Source organism: Falco naumanni, chromosome 11 (genome assembly GCF_017639655.2).
Source record: "Falco naumanni isolate bFalNau1 chromosome 11, bFalNau1.pat, whole genome shotgun sequence".
In the NCBI taxonomy this organism is placed as follows: domain Eukaryota; kingdom Metazoa; phylum Chordata; class Aves; order Falconiformes; family Falconidae; genus Falco; species Falco naumanni.
The window spans coordinates 35,502,600-35,520,596 of record NC_054064.1 but is presented as its reverse complement, the minus strand read 5'-3'; the positions used below and the strand labels follow the sequence as shown (position 1 = coordinate 35,520,596).

At 42.4% G+C, this 17,997-nt stretch overlaps 1 long non-coding RNA gene across 1 annotated transcript; it reads right to left on the bottom strand.

Moving 5' to 3' along the window:
- Positions 1-5,005, bottom strand: LOC121095532. Its single transcript, XR_005830137.1, has 4 exons — positions 4,902-5,005; positions 3,848-3,917; positions 1,220-1,487; positions 1-65 (listed from the first exon to the last, which is right to left on the bottom strand). It is a non-coding gene; the product is annotated as an uncharacterized LOC121095532 (long non-coding RNA).
- Between the last annotated feature and the right edge of the window lie 12,992 nt (positions 5,006-17,997).

The following is a 17,997-nucleotide window of genomic DNA, read 5'->3' as shown; positions in this document are numbered from 1 at the left end:
TTCTCAGCCTTTGTTTTTATACTAGCCACATCAGAGCCTGCTCCAGGCTCTGTTACACAGTAAGCCTAAAAGAAAATAAAATGTAAAATCTTAAGGAATAAGATTTTTATTTTTAAGAAACCACAGATTATGGCAGACTATGTGCATCAAACTGATCTGTAAAAGGTTTAAGTGAACTGCATGGTAAAACCCAAAACATTGAATAAAATAAAATACCACAACAACTCGACCCCAAAAACCCAACAACAGCTGTCGGAGCAAGAATCCAAACATACATGAGTTAATTTTCTTTATAAATCCATAATACATAAAATTGTCTTTTAATGAAACAGCACTGTTCTGTAACCTTTGAGTCATTACATCCTCAGACTTCAAACTAATATGAAAGCTGAGGATCTTTAAAACCTGAAAATAAGAGCACTAAGTAACAGTTTATGTGTACTGTGTTCTTGAGGTCTAGTTGTTCAGGTTTTAACGCACTGCACTTGCATCTTTACTTCTTTCTGTGTAACAAGTACTGCTTATATCAGGGGTCCTCAAACTACAGCCTGCAGGCTGGATACGGCCCCCCAGGGTCCTCAATCTGGCCCCCAGTATTCACAGAACCCCCCCGCCGGGGGCTGGGGGGGGAAACCAAGCAGCCACAGATGACCTCCTGCCACTTCATCCGTGCGCCGGCCCCCTGTTTAAAAAGTTTGAGGACCCCTGGCTTATATCATACTTAAGATCAAAAATACAATTTAATTACCATTCAGCCTGAGGTTTTCCTTATAGAAATTCCGTATTTTTCTTAAATGCCTACACTCCTTCTTGAAAGGCAAATAAAAGGTGTTAATTTTTGGTAAGTAAATTAGGATGGGGATGATTATCCAAGTATTATCTTCTATTTGCTTATTGAATGTATTTTATTAGCCATTCCCTGCCTTTCAGTAAATGCCACTGTTTATTTACAAACCAAAATATGTGCTATGTTGTGAGTACTTGTCAGTGTTGGGGGGGGGGGACGACAAAACAAGGAAAAAGAAACAAGGAGGGGGGAAAGGGACAGGAAAAAAATGTGGAAAATGGGAAAAAAAGGGTGGGAGGAAAGGGGGGAGAAGGAAAATGGAAAACAGGAAAGAAAAAAGAAAATAGAAAAAAGAAAGCTAAAGAAGAAAAAAAAGGACTAATACTATTAATATGGTTTAGGAACATTCTACAGTGTAGCAGTTATACTTACACACATCATTGGTTCCTCTGTCGTTCTTCCCAAGTATTTTTTCTGCTGATGTTCATTTCCTGCAATGATTACTGGCGTTTGCTGAAAGAGAGTATTTAGACCATTAATCCATCCTTTTTAAATGTACAGATTCTGGTTTAAGGGATGTAAGAAAAGACAGAACTTACCCTCAGGGAATTTGCTTCAATGGCAGTTTGAACTCCTGTACATCCAGAAGCCAACTCTTCTGTAACAAGGCATGCTTCAAAATTGCCAAGGCCAAGGCCACCTACAATTGAAATATTTCATTTACCAGAATGGGTTTAAATTGTAACATAGGTGATTTACACTAATTAATTAACAAAAACATATTCCCCCACATACATTTGATTGTGTACTGCCTTTGGTTAGCCATTCTCATGCAAGGTTTTTAAATAAAGTTTTGTCAGAAGAGTAATAGGCGATTTGACAATTAGATGTTGCAGTTCCAGGGTTATTGTGTGATTAATGTGGGACACGTTGCACAAAGTGGCAAGGATGTACCACTCAAATTTTTTGACTACTTTATATTTGAGAATTAAGAGTTCTTAGGAAGCAGAGAAAGGGGTCCTGAGCTACCACAGCATGGGTGGGGGGCAGGGGGGAAGTGTTTATATTAGTCAGACAACCAACGCGGTAACCTGCTTCTGACAGAAGCCAGCACTTCAGGAAGCACATACAAATACAACAACAATACAACTATACTTCTTCAAAAGTATTTCCCCACACCTTCAGGTGACTTCCTCAGCCAAAGAGATACCTCCCTTTGGTATCTTTGTTACGCTAACCCCTGACAGATATTTCTTACGTGAATTTGCCCAGTCTCTTTTTGAATCTATGTAAAATTTTAGCAACAGTACCATCCAGGGGCAATGAGTTTCACAAATTAACTACACACTGCATGCAGAACCACCTCCTTCCATTTATTTTGAACATGCCATCTGCTGATTTAATTTGATGCCTTCTAGTTATATTGAAAGGGACAGTGAACTGTCAATCCCTTTTCACTCTCTCCTTGACACTGACATTTTTGTCATTTCTCACACAGAAGCTACATCTCACACAGAAGATACATCTTTTATCATCTCTGTCACCCTTTTAGGAACCTTTTACGTTTCCACAATACTCTTTTGAGATGGAAGGATCTGACTACATAATGATTTAAAGAGGCAAATGCAATTTGGATTCAGGCAGCAGCATAATTACATCTTCCGCTCTTTTCTTCATTCCCTTAAAGGTCCCTTCTTACCCTAACTTTTATGGTTTCTACCACTTCTGAGTTATGCCAATGTTCACAGAACTATATATTATAAACCCTTAAATCTCTTTTTTTGAGAGGCATTAACTAGCTCAGAAGATACCATTTCCCTGCAAAGTTTGGACTGATTCTTTCCCTTCACACGTGCATCACTTTTCCTTTTTTAAATGGCATTTGCCATTTTAACAGTCACTCAGTTTCACGACCTTCTCCTGCAGCTCTCTGCACCAGCCTCATCTTTTCTACACTGAATGACTTGCTATTATCAGTAAACTCTATCACCTCAGTATTGACCCCCTTTTCCAGTTTATTTATAGGTATTGCAAGCAGCACAAGACCCAGCAAGGCTGTGCTGTTAATTTTTGCAGTATGAAACCTGATGATTTTTAAAACTTATTCTGGAAGTTCAAGCACTCTGTATCAACCAGGCTTTCCTTGTTCACACACTGATCAGCTACTTCAGAAACCCCAGTTATTTTATGAGGCATGACTTCCTTTCACAAAAACCTTTCTCTACCATATCGTGTTCATCTGTGTCCACTATTTCCGTACTTCATCTTACATGCTCTTAATTTACATTGTGTTTCAGACTTACTAGTATGTATTTCCCCAGATCTCCCTTGGAAACATTTTAAAGCAGTGGTGTCCAATTTTCCACTTGTAATTTTTCATGTAATAATTAAGTGATATACACTGTGGTAGTCCTGCTATTTCAGCCTTCAGTTTCTCTAGAAGTTGTGGCTGAATAAATCTGCTCCTCATAATTGCTCCTTTTGTCTCTTTGTTCCTTAACCTCACTAATTAAATTTTTGATACAAGATATACCCTCTCATTAGTCATCCAAAAAAAGAGTCTGCTATGAATACTTTCCTAACTTCTTTTTCAAGTAACATAAATGCAAAAAGGAAATAATTTAACATTGTTTCCATGGTTGCTCATTTACCTGAACACTGCCAAAGCATTGCTGTACCGCACCTAATCTAAACTGAAAAATTGTCCTTCTGGAACAAACTCTTAAATTGCTCCAGCCTGTGTCAGAGACTAGAACAAAGCATGACCTTCTAATTTCTCTGCCTCATCAGTTGACACAGTGCACCAGGGGAACATTAGGCAGTTGTAATCACAGTAGGAAAATCTGGTCATAAATTACTAAATCGTAGTCTGTCTAATTTGTCTCCTGATTACATCCACACATAGTTAACACCTCTACGTGTCAACCTGCCAACTGATTAAATTTATATTACTCAAGTATGCAACTGTTTATTTTATACAGAATCCATAATTACACATACAAATGTCACCTAATGCCTTTTCTTTGTTTCATTTTACAGATTAAAAAGTTGATTACTTACCACACTTTTCTGGTATGTGTGAATTTTTAAGACCAAGTTCCCAAGCCCATTTTATAAGTGGAAGCAGATACTGAAATAGACAGGAAAAAAAAAATCACCTTCTATATTATCACAATTAACACTTCAAACTTTATGCAGGTTAAGATAAAAGTCTAATTTTTCCCTTACACTATGGTAGATTTACCTCTCCAGTTTTGTCATATTGCGCAACAACAGAAATAATTTCCTCCAGAGCAAATTTACAAGTGGTAGCTTGAAACGCTTTCTGTTCATCAGTAAGTTCTATTAAAAAAAAAATAAATCACAAATTCTCTACTATCTTTAATTTTGCCAGTTGTCAGACTGTGAGAAAATAGAGAACAGTCCTTCCAGGACAACCCAAACCACTACTTCCTGGGCCTCTCCAAGAAGCAGAAGAAGTCAGCTTCCTCTTCCTCCTGGGGGAAAAGCTCCATTATTCTCTCATCAACACCTACAATGCACTTACTTCTGACAAAATTACCCACAAAATATTGAAAATGGAGTAGAGAAGACTGCATAACATAAAACGTATTACCAAAAGAAACAAGAATGTTGTGCTAATTAAATGAAGAGAAGGAGGCAGATGTCTGAAGATCCTGGCTATTCAGTTTCAAACATCTAGCTGCTGACCCGCTAAATTTGCTTCAGGTATATAATATGCCAAGATGAGGATGAATTTCTTCATACAATTTCTTTATAACCAAGTTCAACTATGTCTACGTTACTTACTTCAACATTGTAAATGACAACATGAGATAATTATAAAAAACTAAGACACTTTGGCAATAAAAAAGCTTAAGATAGGAGTTAAAAGAAGAAAACCTTATAAACACTACACACATACCTGACTTGCCTGAGCTGAGGAAGAAAGTAATTTTGGTTTTCAAACACTATTTTAAAAAAGAATAGAAATTATTTAGAATAAACACCTCCATTTTAAATTCATGTTGAACTGCAATGCAGGATTTTGTTTGGTTTTAACGCTGCAATTAGCCCTTAATTGCTATATTTCTTTCAAAAACTGTGATCTTACCAAAGCTAAAGCAAGCTCCAGGTTTGTCTATACGTAAATTTTCAGCAGATTTACTAGAATGTAACCTCCACCCATGCCCTGCAACGGGGGTTTGAAGCATCTGCTAAAGAGAAAAAGAACGTGAGGCGTGAGATCTTTACAGCTCATGTCTCCTAACGCTTCTAGCCTGCCTGCAGCACAACTTCAAATGTAGATTCCGTCTTGAGAAACAGTATCACATCAAGTATAATACAATTACTAGAGTGGTAAAAGAATTCTTGGCTACATTAAGTTTTGTTCCTGTGGCAAGCAGCGCTCACATGAACTGGAAGCTATACCAGCAATCCCAGGCTTTAACAGCACCGAGCATGAGTGAACTGCCGTATTCACCTTTAAGTATTGCACCAACTGATAATTCAAAAACAGTTCAGCATAATTAAATCGTATGTTCACAGAGACGTAGCAATATATATTTCTTTCATTTATACACACACTCATCAAACCCAATTTTCTTGCCCACTGGTGAATATTCTATCTCTTCAATGTTTATCTACATGCAGACTAAGCAAGACTTTAAGAACAACCTACCCATTAACCAATATCTATTGATCAGAATATTTTGATAATATCTTGTTTCTTTTAATAAGCTGCTGCCATGGACACTTCATGACTATTGTTACTATACTCCAACTCGGACAGAACTCAGCAGACTATCTGAAGTTTATTTCCTAACACTTACCACAAACATAGTCTTTCTCGTTGTAGGAGCTTTGTTTGCTTTCTTATAATTTAGTGCCCACAAACGTTATTGTTACAGCTATTTTCAGAATGCCTTAATACTGTGCAAAAACATGTCTGAATTTGTTTCTAAAAGGTTGTTTTACTTTTTTCCATCTTTCAATAGTTATGAATCTCTGAAATGTTTGGGGGGAAAAAAGTGAAAAATAATATTTAATGGGATAAATTTCTAGAACTACCCAAGTCAATACTATGCAAAACCAAATTCAGCTAAACACTAAGAAAAGGCTTGTTCTTGATTTTCTTACGTGAAAATTTTGGAAGGGGGAAAAAAAAGCAATCAGATTTGTCACTTATTTCATAACATTAAAAAAATCAGATTAATTGTAACAGTGCGAAGATACCACAGAAATGTTACTGGAAACTCTAGAAGACAAGGACATTACAGAAAGTTACACAGCTGGGGAGACAACACATGGCTTCAAAATAAAGTTGTAAATAACTGTGCTCTTAAAAAATAAGAATGCTACCCAGAGATGGTTACAAAGTCACACCACAAAAAGTATGAAGAACACAGGTATCAACACAGTGAAAAAAGTATTTCTAGAGGACACTGAAAAGATCTATGAAGTTGAAAAATGAAGAAATGCAGGAAGACCACTGCTAGGCATAGAAGAGGGGGAGGCTATCACATGATTGAATACAGAACCGTTAAGTCAGTTTATTAATAGTTCAGGATTGCATTTTCTAGTAGGCAATATATTACAAAGTTTTCATAAGCCACAGACATTGCAAAATGGTATGCTGCTAAGTTTTGTGATACTGCTACTGCTCTTAAATAGAAAACCAAAATGAACAAACAAACAGTACCAACAAACATCCAGAAAGACCTCGGTTCTTTGGAATGTTTTATATCTTATTTTATCTGGAAAAAGACATGATAAGGCTGAAAAAAAGCCAGATGATTATAATAGGGGTTTTTTTGTTGTTTTGGTTTTTTGGGTTTTTTAAGGAGCAGCCCTTGACAGACTTATACATAGCTTTGCCACCAAAAAGTTTTAGCTACACGCGAAAAAATACTAAATTCAAACTAACACTAGAAGTTACACCCTGTGTGAAAGAAGCTGTCAAATCTACCCTAGAGAGCTTACGTCTGTTGTGGGTTTTGTACCACAGTAGTAGGCAAGGGCAACACAGAAAGTTAGTCTGGAACATCTCAACACCCCCCCCACAGAAATAAGAACTGGAGAGGTGGGAGTCATACTTGGAAGTTGCATGAGTGATTTAAGTGACAGAGGATTGTGGTTTGCTATGTGTAAGGATCTGGATGGCCATCTGTCTACTCTGCCAACTTTCCTGTTGCTTGACTCTGAGGAACAGTTAGATTCAGTGACAAGCTACTGCTAGTAACGCTCAGACACAACTTCAACTGCGCTTCCTTGCAGTACTGCATGAGCCCTGCCACAGTCGGAAATACGGTCGGTAGAGTGGCAAGACTGACACTGGAATAACCTGCTGTCGTCAGGAAGAGGGTATGGCAAGGACGCACAGGGAAGCGATGCCATCTTTGTTACCTTAACGCCCAAAGAGCTACGGAACATGTTTGAAAAGATGCACATCATAGGAAAAGAGAGGACAACGAGCTAAGGTCACTAACCTTGGCTCTGCCTCACAGAACTGGGGACAGAAATGAAAAGGGTTGTCAAGAGCAGTTTGTTGCTGGGGTAGTGTTGCAGGAGGCTGAACGCACAACAGCAGTGCCCTGCGCTGGGCATCCACTGGCGTTGGCTGCCCTCGCCTAGAGCGTCGCTTTTCATCTGCACAGCGCCAGCTGGCCGCAGATGGAGGCTTCTTCCCTCACTGACACGGTCACAGCAACACTCTGGAGACTGGCCAGGCTGTCATCGCTTTGGGGCAGCAAACCACTGCTGCCGGGGCGCTCCGTCAAGAGCCCTTCAACTCGGACTCACCACTCCGGAAACGGGGCGAGCAGAAAAAGGCCCGCGCAAGGGCTGCGCCCGGTGCCACCGAGCCCTGAGCGCCCTCTCCTGGCCGGCTCGCAGCGAGGACGCTGCTGCCGGCTGCACACAGCAGCGGTGAGTGCCGCCCCGCCACGGGGGCGCCGCCCGCGCGCTGAGGCCCCCGCCCCTCTGAAGCCGCCCGCGGGCGCGCAGCCCGAGGTGCGGGCGGGGCCCCCCCGGGCCGCGCAGCACGGCCCTGGCGCACCGGCAGCCCCGGGGCACGGCGGCACCGGCGGCGCGCGGCAGACCCCGCCTCAGCCGCCCGCGCGACTCGAGCCTGCGGCCCTGCCTCACCCGCCCCGGCCCCGGGCCTCCCGCCTTGCCCGCACCGCCCGGCTGCTCACCCGAGCTGCCCTCGGCGCCGACGTGCCGGTGGAGCCTCCCGGCGGGGCGGGGCCCTCTGGGGCGGGGCGGGGCCGCTCACTGGGCCGGGGGCCGGCTGGGCCGGGGGCAGGGCTGCTGCACCCCCACGCTGCGCGGGGAGCCTGCCGCGGGTGCTGCGGGGGCAGCGCGGGGCCCGGTGGGGTCGGGCCGGGTGGTCGCCCCCCGCCCGGGGGAAGGGGGCTGCCCGCGCCGTGCCCTGCTCGCCCTGCGGCACGTGGAGAAGGCGCGCGCCCGTGTGCGGCAGGCGGCGGCCGTGGCGCTTCCCCGGCCGGGCAGCGCGCCGGGCGCCGTGGGAAGGGCCGCTGCGCCGGGCGCCGTGGGAAGGGCCGCTGCGCCGGGCCGCCGGCCGCGCTGCGGGGCTCCTGGGCCGCCAGCCATCCGCGCCTCCTCCCTGCGCGCTGCCCTGCCGGGCCGCCTGAGGTCTGTTCCCGGGGTCTCACGGCCTCCCAGCGCGGAAGCGCACAGCCTGCTGGCACGGCTGGCCTTTGCAAATGTGATTTTTATACAGATGTGAACTTTAATGCCATTCTTCGCTTGGGGTACCGTAGCGATGTGTCCCGCGTTGATGGTGAAGTAAAATGTCCTTACAGATGCGCTCAGCTCTGGCTGCAGGTTAAAGAAAAAAGGGCTGACTTTATACATTCTCTGCAGCACATAAAAGACGCTCTTTTGAATACTGATGCTTCGGCGGTGGAAAGCACTCTTTCAAGACAAATCGTTACTTTGATTTGTGGATGAATGACTCTTTTTGGTTGGAAATTTTAACAGAATTACCAAAACATAACACACTTTTATGGAACCTGGATTTTGGGTAACATTTCATTTTGCACAACAGTTCAAAGTAAGGCGTCCTAAATATTTGTAGCAGCATTACTGCCTTGATATGTTTGGTTCTTGGCTGCTCGTTTTGTTCCTGACAGTTGAGAATGTTGATTTTGTACTTGGTTCCAAAGAAATAGGAAGCTAGTCGTGTAAGAGTTGTTTTTTTGGCATACATACCAATTAATCAAAAAGGAGCTGATTATAATGTTTTGTTGGCTTTATACTGGCATGACTCCAGGTGTTTGCCAAACAGAAGCATGTAAGCTTTGACTTAGTGCATAGGCTGCTGATTCTTCACTCCAGTATCAGTGGGTGTTGGTTTTCCCCTGTACTTGAAGGGTAGTTTAGTAAAAGGCATAAGCATAATTTATAACTTTGTTACTTATGTATTTCATGGAACTCTTTTGTATGTTCTTCCTATTCTAAATCTAGTTTTAAGTACACCATACCACTGGATCGTGTGGCTGTAGGACTTTTAATTATCCACCCTCAAGTCTGTATTTTGCGTTCCATTTTACATAAGGTTCTGTTCCATAGGTCATGCTTCTGAATATGGTGTGGGAGTTTAATTACCAAGCAGTCCATTTTCTATCCTTGTATTATGTGTATGGTTTGTGTATAAATAGCATCTCTATACTCCTCGGTTGATGTATCATCTCAACAGCCTTTGTTATGATATATAAGGAAATACACGCATCTCATTTTAATGTACACTCTCACAGGTAACGAAGAACTCCAGCTGACCAAGTCAGGTGCTGGAACACCTGTAAAGAACATGAAGCACATTTATTAGCTGGAGGAAGGGATTTAAGTGCTACAGTGCTCAGAATTGAGATGCTATTTCTAGGTGCCTTTGAGATAGGATCCACAACCCTTCAGTAAATAAATAAGCTCTTTTTTGCACTCAGGTGAAGAGACAGCTTGGAACGGGGTTGAGGACACCCCTAAGGCTGAGAGACTGAATAAATCAGTACACTGAAGGAGTGTTGACCTTAGGAAGTAATGCAGACCAGTACTGTTGGATTTATAGAGTAGAAGGGATGAATTAAAGACCTGGGAAGCACTCTAGAGGGATTTTGCTTTGGGCTTGACAGAATGCCCCCTGCTAAGTGGCTGGAGTGTGCTAGGTGCACTCTTAGATCGTGTCTTCCAGTTAGTTTCATGCAAAATTCAGTTCATGTGCTTTGAAATCTCTCTGTGAATCACTTAAGGTGCAGTAACTGGGGACAACTGGGAGATTCACCTCTCCTTACCTGAACTAAACTATTCACGTAGACAGAGCATGGGAAGATAGTTGTCTGAAACTGTCCAGCTGAGGAAATCGAGTCCAGGAATACACCGTAATGTTTGCTGTTCTCCAGGTTTGCCCTACACTAGAAGCATCTTTGCATGTGAAATTTGCTACTTGCCTCTGAAGACGGGTGTCTATGTGCTTTCTGGAAGCAAGCTTCTGTATTAAAAGGCTGATAACTATCTGTGATCTCCTGCAGTGTTGTAGAGGTTGAAGAACATTGGTTGTTCCAGGACAAGGATGAAAAGACTGCACAGAGCCGAGACAAAAGTATTCAAGGGCATTTCTGCTAAATGACAGGAACAACCAAGGTAAGGTACTAGAATCAGCTCTTGATTAAGGTCACTGGTTAATGCAGCTTGCAGTTCTGAAGCTATGCCCTTGCTTGTCTTTCTCCACTCTCTCAAATAATTTTCTTGCTACCTGTGTTCACATCTTCTTGGGAAGACGAATGTGAAATTTTTTGACAATGTCTTGTCAACAGAGTTTTTACAGTCTGGAGGGGAAAAGTCAAAGCACTGGTGACCTCCACCCAGTGGTCTGTGCCTACTAAGTAGTTGGGAAGGGAGGGATGTGATAGATGGTGAGGTTCCCTGTCAAAGCCTGAACCACTTGAACTTGGAGGTTCAAAGTTATTTGCATAAGGGGTGACAACAGATGGAAGTTTCTGTTAAGTCTATCTAGTGTTTTAGCATTTCTCACAAAAGCAAGAAATATGGCATCTGCCTTTCCTTTTTATCTTCTCAAACCCTTACTACTCTGTCGTATTTCTTCCTTACTATCCCTCTGATCACTGTTACTGTGATAAAGTTTGTATATTGCACAGTTTATTCCATTATTAACTCAGAATACTATTGTTTATATTAACCACCAGAATACATGATGCTTATTGCGGAAATGTAGAAGATAGCGAGTAAATGCAGTCAGGATATTACATTACAAAATGCAGCTCATTCCTTAGTTAGCATCTGTATTTTAGGCTGAAGTGTTATTTTTTTTAGTAGTAGTTATAAATTTTTTACAGTTTATTTTTTCAATTGTTAACAACAAGCTGTATTTTAACATTTTCTAATGAAACTTCATTTTAGAAATGGAAAGCAACTTGAATTTTCTGCGGTGATTTATGTAGTGCAAGTTACTGAAGCTACTGCAGTAAACAGACATTGTAAAGTTTAGTGTGCAGGTCCTGAATTCATGATCTGCAAAGCAGAATTCTTTTCAATGTAGTGCAGTGCAACAACCATGGCAACTTCTTTTTAATAAAGTGATGAAATATTTTTTGTGTTTCTTTGATCTTGGCTACAATATAACTTCAGACATCGTAAACCCAACATTTTTTTCCTAAAATTCTGTTGCAAGCTCATGTAATTTTTGTGGTTTGTCCTGTTTTTTGGTTTGGTCTCTTTTCAGCTTTTTCATGGTCTTTATTAAACTTCTTTGGGGAAAGAAAAAAAAAAAAAAGGAAAACATGTGTATGGGAACCTTTGAATTATCTAAAAATTAAGATAATGTGATGCTTCAATTAAAATATTTTCAAGTATATTTTTAGCTTGTTTGATTCCTGAGTATCACAGACATTACTTCATTTCAAGTTTTCAGTCTTTTTCAATTACAAAGCCATACTTCCTTAAAGTCTTGGAGGGTTTTAATTTGACTACTGTTTTTTCGTTGATGTCATAAAAACATACTGAGTTACATTTACATTACTATGTAACATGCAACTGTAAAGAAAAAGAAGGGACAGATACACAGAACTTGAGAACAAATAAAAACCAGCTACATCTTGTGACAATTTTGGCCTCTGTGACTTTCTGAAGATGAGGAAAGTCAGTGGAAATCTCATAAGATAGCTTCTGAACCATGCCTTAGAATAAAGAGCACCTCTCCAGGTTTTTTTTCAAAGTATGATGAAATTCAATTTAGAATTTTTCAGGCAGGACTAAACTACTTGAAGAAACAAGTACTTACTTAGACTTCCATGGCTTTCACTTGTGTGCAATATAAACAATTTAATCATTACAAAGAGAAAACAGCAAGGTACGGTCTATCTATGTGTAAAGGAAGCATCCAAGACACTGTGGCACTAAATCAGTTTAATCCCCGTATTGAAAGGTGCTGCAGCAGGCAGTTTAGCAGCTAAAGGACTCTTCCAGCTGTATTCCTTGGTGTACTCCTCCCCATGGAATCTGTGCTGCTTCACGCCTGGTCCAGCCAGCACATCTCTGGGCCATGTGGCAGGGGCTGGGGCGGGGGGCTGCGGGGCAACGTGGGGGCTTACCCGCTGGCACGGGGACCTGGGCAAGCTGCAGCCCAGCCCTTTATGTTGTGGTAGAACAAAGAAGTTACAGTAAAGCCTGTATGATTATTTTTAGGCAGTGTGGCAAATGACAAAAGCAAATTCTGCCATAAATCGCAAGAGTTCAGTTTTCATAAGGGCTGATGGAACTTGCGCCCACATACTAAAGACATTCAGTAATGAGTACGGCTGTTGCTGTTGTTGAACTGCAAAAGGTAGGCTAGCTGAGATTAGAGCACTGTTGAGGCATGTGCGGTGAAAAATTAAAGAGAGAGAGAAGTCCTGTGTTGGAGATCCTGGAAGAAGTAGTATGGGGTTGAGAGTATGGGCACAAGAAGGCAAAGGCTGAGGTTTTCACCTACTGTTCATACAACAGACAATAAGGCTCTTGGTGACACTGGGAGCTAAGGCTTGTTTTGCCATGAAAGTAATGAGTTTTGGTTACTAGGTGAGATCAAATGTCCTGCTAGCATACTATCCTGCTTATGGCAGTTGCAACAAAGAACACCTGGGGAAGATTTCAAGAACAGAGCATTTACTGATCATGTAGTGTTATTTTTTTCAAGTTTTTTTTCCTACCCTCCAAAAATTGAGAAGTTTCCTGAGCTGAAGGGGATGCCTTTGTATTTAATAATGCTTCATGGATGTCTCTTCCATTAACGTGACCAGTTGCTTTTGGTATGTGTTGGGAAACACAGCTTAGTTTCTCACACTGTGAAGAACCACTTTGGCTTGCTTGTTTTCAGCCTGACATCTGCTAACTTCATTTGTTGTCCCTACTGCTTGAATTGGAAGAGGCAGTAAACGGTCAGTCCCCAGTAATCTTCTGTGTGTCAATGATTTAAGAGAAAAATGTCTTGACAACCCCTTAGCTGTCTGTTTTCCAAGCTGAATAATTTCTTTGGGAATACATTGTCTTGGTTTTGTGGCAGAAGAATTGGAATCAGCAAGTGGCTCATGTTCTTCCGTCAAGATGAGAGTGAAAGTTCTCTTCTCCGTTTGTGTTATTTTCTGGTACTCTTTTTTTTTTTTTTTTTTTTTTGACTACCTCTGAACACTGAAAGGTAAATTTTCATATATTACCTATGATAACAAATTCATAGCTATTAGTCGACTCAAAGCTCATCTTTCTATATAACTATTTCTGTGCACCCCTTGTCTGCATCATTTTACATTTATCTGCCCTGAGCTCATCTGGAACTGTTTTGAGTCCCATAAGTATCAGCAACAAAAGTTTCCACTTCAGTGTTCCTCTCCTTTTTCAAGTCATTTATGAGTAGTACCTGGAGCAGCAAAGAGTCCCGACATGTAAGTCTTTGAGATTCCATAGGCGATCCCACCCCTGTGACAAATTTTTGTTTAGTCTTGAAATTAAAAAAAAAAAATTAAAAAATTGTGAGAGTATTGTGGTGGGTTGACCTTGGCTGGATGCTGGGTGCCCACCAAGCCATGCTATCACTCCCCTCCTCAGCAGAACAGGGCGGGAGAAAATAAGACGAAAAAACCCCAACCAGCTTGTGGGTCAAGACAAAGGCAGTTTAATGAAGCAACAGCAAAAATCACGCGTGTGGAAGCAAAGAAAACAAAAGGTGTTATTCCCTACTTCCATCAGCAGTTGATGTTCAGCCTCTTCCCAGGAGGCAGGGAAGACAAACATCATAAATAATGAGTGTCCCCCCTTACCTTCTCCTTTCTCTTAGCACTTCTATCTGAGCAGACGTCATATGGTATGGAATATCCCGTTGTTACCGAAATCTCGGAATGAAGAACTTATCGACACCAATGTGATGTAGATAAGCAGACACTTCTTTATTGACGGCCGGGTGCGTGAGCGAGTCCTCTCACGATCAACGCACACCAGGTCTCAAAATCAGACACCATATATAGAACTTATTCATACATATTCATTAAGTATTCATACATAATCATAACATTTTCCCAAAAATCATTAACATATTCTCCTCCCATATCCGATTCTGCGCAATAAAGCTTAGAAAGGTCCAGAAATGGGTCTGGGGTACGATTTGGGTAGGTGGTATGTGAGTCAGTGGTCGCGATCTCCCCCTGCCGGAATTACCTTTTACTAAAGTTCACGGTTTCTTGGCAGGTAACTACAAGCTGTTCCAGTCGACTCTCCCCAGTTCCCATTAATCCTACATTCTGACATCTCAATATACTTTCTATATACAGAAGACTAGTTAGATACAAAAAAACCTTTCAAACCCTAAATTATTACTTAAGCTTCAACAATGATTCCAACCCATTCTTCTGGCCTTAGTACAAAATGTACAAAGGGTCTCACAACTACTTTTACTAAATAATCATAACTTTCTTCAACATATATTTTTATCCTCCTATATTTCTATTCTATAAAATAACTCTATAAAATCAGATAATCAAACCAATAAAATCAATTAATCTCAACTCTTTAACAAATCGACAACACCGTTGGTCACTTTGTGTCACCTGTCCCGGCTGTGTCCCCTCCCAAGACCTTGCCCACCCGCAGCCCAGTGGTGAGGGGCAGGGGGAAGGCTGGGGAGACAGCCTGGACGCTGTGTGAGCCCGGCTCAGCTGCAGCCAGAGCGCTGGTGTGTTACCAGCACCTTTCTGGCTGCCGGTACGAGCGCAGCGCTGTGAGGGTGCTGGGGGCTCAGCCAGACCCGGTGTGGGTATGTGGAAGGGAAGTGTCTGCTCCCTTAAGGGTATCTGCTCAAGAACCTTTTCCATGCAAAAAGGGAGGACAGGAAGAGGAAGAAGCCAGAAACAAGATCATTAAGTGACAAAGATCCAACTAACGAATGGTAAGGGAGGCAGTGATGAGATGTAAGCCCAGTCAGTCACACTAATTGGTAAGGGAATGTTCGTTTCAGTAAGATTATCTAGTCAAAGGGCTTGTCAAATGGGATACCAACAAAAAGTGGGAAGCCATAAACAATATGGGGACACAGACTTGACAGGCAAACACAACGGTGACAAAGACAAGGAACAAACTGGCTCTCAGTAAACTGCAGGCACACTGGGACTTTGCAGCTTATAGTGATGTAAACCTGAGGGTCCAGAATGTTGGGAAGGGGTCTGAAGGGGAAGGATGTCTGGAGGAACAGACAGAATGGAGTACAAAATGGATCAGTCGTGTAAGAGAGGGCAGTCAGCGCACATGTCTGACTGAGCCCAGCACCTGATCACCACAGTCTTCTTATTAAATCCTGTCTTCTTATTAAACCTTTTCTTAGCTATCTCTCTTTGTAATATCACTATCCGATGTGTTTGTGTGTTGTAAGGAAGAAGTGCCTGCCACTGAGGGTCCTGTGTGTGTGGCTTCGGTACCAGCAAATGGAGCCAGACTGGGCACGTGGGTGCCCCTGGCTGCAGTGCCAGCTGCAGGGCGAGGTCTCAGTGTCGGCTGCTGAGGCGGGTTCAGCTGCTGAGGCAGGAGCAGCATCTGCCCTGGCAGGCTGCTGTGGGGAGGGACCCGGGTGGCTGGGGCAAACGAGGGGCTGCCTGTGCTTGTGTTGAATGTTGGTCCTCTGTGTAGAAGCACAGAAGAACAGAAGGCCAGGGTTGGAAGGGAGCTCTGGAGGTCATTCAGTCCAACCCCTGATAAAGCAGTGTCTCCTACAGCAAGCTGCACAGTCATGTTCTGAATGTCTCCAGAGAGACAATGTCTCTCTCTCCGGGCAGCCTGTCCCATGCTCTGTCACCCTCAAGGTAAATAAGTTCTTTCTCATATTCAGAAGGAACTTCTTGTGTTGCTGTTCATGCCCATTGCCCCTTGTCCTGTCACTGGGCACCAGTGAAAAGAGCCTGGCCCCATCCTCCTGGCACCCATCCTTAAGGTATTGGTATGCATTGATAAGGTCCCCTTCTCAGCCTTCTCCAGCTAAACCGCCCTAGCTCTCTCAACCTTTCCCCATCAGGGAGATGCTCCAGTCCCCTCATCATCTTGGCAGCCCTCCACTGGCCGCCCTCAACTAAGCTCCCTGTCCCTTTTGCAATGGGGAGCCCAGCACTGGGCACAGAGCTCGTTATGCGCCTCACTGGGGTAGAGCAGAAGAGGCTCATCGTCTCCCTTGATCTGTAGGTACCATTGAAGGGAGTGCCTCACCTGTAGCAGTACATGTGACTGGCCAATTCACGCGTGTCCTATGTGCGTGTCTCTAGGACATGCGCTCAGCTTTGCCACTGGCTGAACCTGCAGATGGGAGGGTGGCAGCCACGTCCCTGCACCAGGGCAGAGACCCTGGGCTCAAGTGGCTGGGCAGAAAGGCTGGAGCTGCAAGAGGTGACAGCCACTCCTAACACCCCTTAGCATTTTTTGGCCGTAACAAGACTTTTCCTTCTGTGGTGGCTTAATTTAATTCAGGTTTTTTGGTGAGGAACCTTGTGGAACATTTTCAGAAATCCAAATAACCTGAAGATCAGCTGTATTCCCTCATCTTTGTGCCTGCTGACTCCTTAGGAAGTCTCTGGTAGTCCCATGAGCCCTGATTTCTCTTTCCAAAAATCATACTTCCCAATATATCAAATATTCCAAATCTGTCTGCATTATTGTAGATTCTACTCTTTGCAACGCGCAGAGGCAAGGTTTATCAGACTGCAGTTTTCTGGATTTTCATTGGAAGTACTTTCAAAAACGTTTATCACCCTCATGCCTATACACACATAGGAAACTTAAGGAAAATACTGTTGGCCCTGCACATTCTCCTCCCGCTCTTGGCCTTTTAAAAAATGATTATTTTTGGTGTCCACACCTTTTGCAAATCAATGCTTAAACTTTTTTTGGCCTGCCTTATTGTGCTTTCATATTTAACCTGCCAAATTTTGTGATCCTTTGTAATTTACCCATTTGAGCACAACTTTGACTTATCAAAAAATTCCTCCTTGTCTGTAGCAACTGCCCTTTTCATTCTGTCCAGACATGCTGGCTTCCTTTTGTCATCTCTCAGGCCCTTCTGAGAGACATGAATGTATGTAGGTGATCTGCTGTGTCTCAAAGTGGCTTCCTTATACAGCCTTCTATCTACCTGAGAAACTCTTAACTTATGTAGTTTGTAGTGCTGTTCTAACCTTTTAAATTATTTTTAGCAAGTTTTCTCCCCTTTTAGTGTATTTTTAATTTATTCCTTAGTTCTGGTAGTCAGAACCAAGCCAAAAGTTACTTCTTATCCTGCAGGAGTCTATACTAACTTCTCAATACTGTATGTGGTTTTATTCTCTAAAAAAATCATAAGAATCCTAATTTTGTATTGGTCCATAAACCCTAATGAAAAGGAAGAAAAACCTTTGCTAGAGTGCATGTGAGAGTTGTTTGGTTTTTTTGCCAGAACTCAGAAGTGCTGTGTAAGTAAAAACTTATTTCTGATTGTTAGTCACAGCCTAATGTATATGTATGTTCTGTTATATATAACTTCTGCTACATGTTATATATAGCATATGTGTTAAATATAACATGTTAAATACAATACAGAATATATATTATGGATTATATGATACAGTATTATATATAATATTTTATATACACAATAACATATACACAAACACACATGCAATGTATTATGTATA